At 41.6% G+C, this 4646-nt stretch overlaps 1 pseudogene; it reads right to left on the bottom strand.

The window, feature by feature from the left end:
• Nucleotides 1–2577: 2577 nt before the first annotated feature.
• Nucleotides 2578–3628, bottom strand: LOC144617031 (ribosome biogenesis protein NSA2 homolog pseudogene; annotated as a pseudogene).
• Nucleotides 3629–4646: the final 1018 nt, after the last annotated feature.

Here is a 4646-nt window from a genome sequence, read left to right as displayed (position 1 = left end):
TGTATGGAAACCAATTTGACAATAAATTTCATATTTAAAAAAATAATTAAAAAATGGAGGAAATATCCTCCATGTAGAGCTGTATTATTTAATAAATTATATAATATTCATAAAAAAGGGAGGGTAAAAGTTTATTCTGGAAAACTTGGGAGGAGGGTATAGGGTAAAGAACTGGGGGATAAGAGTCACTCAATGGTATTTATTGAGCACCTACTAGTGCTAGCTACCATCTAGGTCCTGTGGACACAGAGGTAAACCTTGTTCTTGTGAAGTTAACATTGAAGTCAGGGGAACATTCATTTAAAGAAGTTCTAATCATGTTGAACCTCAAAAAGAAGGGTCTTTACCCCTTAGCTCCCTGGATGTTCACAGTCCCTTTCTACCTAAAAGCTCCCCAGATTTGGAGAGATTAGGAGGGACAAACAGTCGATCACCAAATGGGTGCTGTTATATAACCTTCCCTGGGGCATGCAGTGCCTGCTTGTCATTACATTTACTGGAGAAACTACTCTAGTGACCCTTCCCTAGACAGGAAGATGTCCCAATGTGACTGTGTCTACTTATACTGAGAACTGGCTGGCAGTTTCCCAGCTAAAATTGCCGCATAAATCATCACAATAATTATAACAGATAAATTAAATAATGCTGTGTGTCACCAGGCATCTCCATAACACATCTATCTCAAAAGGATTACAGTGAAAATTTAAGAACATAATGTCTAATGCGTTGCTTGGCATGAGGTCACTATTACACACACACACACACACACACACACACACACGGACACATGCACAGTTCCTTCCTTAGCCACTATGAGAAGTTCATGGCCCCTGCCTCTGAGAAAGAATACAAATCAGGCTCCCTAATCATTCAGCATAGGCCGTCGGCCCCACCTCCTGCACATCTGGTATATACAGCATGTGAATCCCTCTTTAATCAACAACTCAGAATAATGGCATTTCCGACCCTCATCAGATAATTCAACCAGGAATTGATTGCAATGCAGCTCTTGCCAAATGCTTGCGGGGGACAGCAGATATTTGAGAGAAACTGCCTAATGGATACGTTAGCTACTTGCATTCTTCTAAGCTTTTTCTTTGAAATAAGAAATCATCAGAACACTTATCTGGACTACATTATTGCAGTTCTTCATAAAACCCTTTGAATTAAAATGTGAAGCTCCTTTATCTGCTTTTTAGAGAATGTATATTAAAAATATCTGCCTAGCAGGGGACCCAGCTCACAGTAAGTAGGTCCTTCACAAGCATTTGAATATTGAAAGGGTGAATCTGTTTGAACAAGAACTGGGGTCCCCCCCCTTCACTACAGCCAAAAGAGAAAATAACATCCGTTAGGATTTCCTTTTTATTCCTTCTCTCTCTAGGGAACTGCTCTCCATCCTTCACATGTTTGCCTGGATATCACCTTCCTTCTGGTGCCGCCCCCCTTTGCAGGCAGGGCTCTAAGTTCTTCCTGCCCTGCTCTGCCTCTATTATAGCCCCTGTCTCATGCTTTTGCAATTATTTGCACTACTGTCTTCTTCTCCCTGGACCGTGAGCCACTTCAGGACACAACTGTGCCTTTTTCATCTTTGTAACCACAGTGTATGGCACAGGCCCGGTCCACAGCAGGTTAATAAATGTTTGAATGCCAAAGAATAAATAAAGCAATGCAGTGTCCCTCATATAAATACCAACCAAACACTTCTTCCTTGAATTCAGTAACAGGAAAACTTAATATTCTCAATACATTTTTATTGAGTTCCTGCTTTATGCAGAACTCTTTCCTGATGTGACAGAGATCTCTGTTGTCCCTACCACAAAGGAGTCCTACATAAAGTGAGGGAGAAAACATATCTACAGGCCTATTCAAGGTAATCTGGATTCAATGTTCTAATAGCAGTACAGGGAAATGCTCAGGGGAGCCTGGGGATGGAAGAGATTAATTCCAACACGAAGATAGAGGAGGCTTGTTGCTTGAGGTTGACTTTGAATGGACAGAATTTTAACAGACAGATGTGGGGATGGGAAGCAGTCTTTACTTATCTGCGACTCTGAGATTTCTGAGTGCATGAACTGTGTTTTCATCTTTGTATCTACAAATGCCTCCAATGGACCTGGAATATAGTAACTTTTCAGTAGATACATGTTGAAAATCGAGTTTATGAGTCTAGAGGTAAATGAAAGACTGGAAAGGATGGTTGAAACCAAACTGGTAAGGACATCGTTCTGTTCGTTATGAGTAGACATAGAATGGTCTTGAGTTGGGGAGGTATGTGATCAGATCAGGTTATCTGTAAAGGATGAATTAGAGGGGAAAGACATTGGAGACCAGGAAAGCAGCTAGAGGATATTTAAAAGTCAATGAAAAAGTAGATTAAGCAGTGGATGTGGAAGGCACAAGGAAGGGGTGGGGGTCTCTAAGTTGTTTTTTTGTGAAACTTCTCTATTTTAATTTTTTTTTTTACAAGAGAATAAATAGTTCTCTTGATGACTGCAGACATGCAAAGCTGCCTGGTAGTATTCACAAACATCCCAGTAATGGCGGTTCTCCTGATTGGTGTGCAGTCTTCAATAATCATAAAGAGTTACTTGCATGAAACTGCTGTTGAACCAGCAAGACTGCATTTATGCATCCATCATTTTCAGGACTGTTGGCAACCCAGGCATATTTTCCCCAAAGAACCTTGCTTCCTTGTGTCACAATGTCCAAATCACTCACATTCACCTCAGTGACTGGACCTTTGGTAATAACACCCAAAATTGTAAGTGGGAAAGAGGGATTTCTTCTTTACAACAAGAATTGGCAGGCAAAAGGTGGCTTCCAGTTCACGTTGTATCATGGGTCTTTTTGAAACGTAAGCCCCTGGGCCTAATGAATCTTTCATATTTAGGTGGTTTCCAAGGAAAGCCATCTCCAATAAAGCGGTCTTTAGTAGCCATCCTCTTCCGTGCTTTTTTTCTTTCTCTTTCCTGTTCAAATAACTTTTAACACCTCTGTTTCTCCCTGGTCATGAACTCTGGGTAGAGGGACTTCCCATTTTTCTACTTTCTCTTTCCATTTTTTGTTTAATCTTTTAAAAAAAATTTTTAATGTTTATTTGTTTATTTATTTATTTGGAGAAAGAGACATAGTGCAAGTGGGAAAGGAGCAGAGAAAGAGGGAGACACAGAGTCCAAAGCAGGCTCCAGGCTCTGAGCTGTCAGCACAGAGCCCAATGCGGGGCTCGAACTCACAAACTGTGAGATCATGTCCTGAGCCAAAGTTGGACACTTAACTGACTGAGCCACCCAGATGCCCCATTTTCTCGTTTAATCTTATTGGAAAGCACTTCATCTTGGACTGTGCCTCCCTCTCCAGAAGATACGCAGGTACTGCTTCTTTTGAAGTCTTTTCATCATTCTTTTGTTTAGGGTTTCCCTCTTCATGTATCCTGAGTCTTTTTCATTTGTGATTCCTCGGCATGGTGCTGTTTATGGCAAAGCTTGGTTTTTCGACGAATCATCTTTTTTGCCTTGTTTAAACATTCATGAGCTTTTTCGACCTTCTTTCTGTATCTTTTTCTCATGATAATCCAAAGAATATCCATAGATTTATGGTGTAACGCAATATATTTGTTGTATGGCATGGTGACAGGTGTAAGACTCCCAAGTACAGCTGCCAGGCCAGGAAGAAGCTCTCAATTTTCAGGTGTCAGAGACCCAGGAGCTGACTCCACACAGCCAACGGCAGGAAAGGGCAGGATCTTTTGGTTTTAAGTTGACACTTCTGCTTACTTCTCTTAAAAAAAAATCACTGAAGCTCTAAGAAGGACTCGAATAAAATATGCATTCCATCACTGGTGAAACTTGGAAAACATACATAATCCCAAACCTCAATATATAAAGACAAAAACTACATGGGATGTTGGGAACTGATGTAACAGAGCAGAGAAAGCTTAAAATGAATACAGTTAAGTGTCTTTGGATGGGCGTATTAGTGAGAAGCAATTCTATTCACTTTGAAAACCCAAAAAAGATGAAAATCCCAGGAGTACCAGGTGCATGAAAGTGTGCCATAGTTGAACGGGGGAATAGGCTGGAAGTCTGTAAAAGGATCAGTTAGACCTCCAGACCCCAACTCTGCCCATCCAGGTGACTATCCCTCCCTCACGTTGGTGGGAAAGAAGAGATTTATTCTTTTTTAAAAAAATTTTTAATGTTTATTTACTTTTGAAAGAGAGACAGACAGAGCACGAGTAGGGGAGGGCAGAGAGAGAGGGAGACACTGAATCTGAAGCAGGCTCCAGGCTCTGAGTGGTCAGCACAGAGCCTGATGTAGGACTCGAACTCACAAACTCTGAGATCATGACCTGATGCAAAGTCAGATGCTTAACCGACCGAGCCACCCAAGCACCCTGGAAGAGATTTATTCTTGAGAACAACTGAACGAGAGCGCCTCTGAATTCAGAGATACCAGGCATAGCAGAAGGCTTGGCTGAGGTGGTCAACTGAAAAGACAGGAAATACATGAGAGGCTGCATCCTGAATAGTGAGACACACAGTCCCCTACCCTACCCCTAGATACCAGCTGCCACACTTACACCCTCATGAGAGGAGAGTGGATTGTCCTTCTCTGGAGAATCTCAAATTGCCCCAGCAGAAGGA

Source organism: Panthera onca, chromosome C1 (genome assembly GCF_046562875.1).
Source record: "Panthera onca isolate mPanOnc1 chromosome C1, mPanOnc1 haplotype 2, whole genome shotgun sequence".
Lineage (NCBI taxonomy): Eukaryota > Metazoa > Chordata > Mammalia > Carnivora > Felidae > Panthera > Panthera onca.
This window is presented reverse-complemented; position numbering and strand designations above follow the sequence as displayed.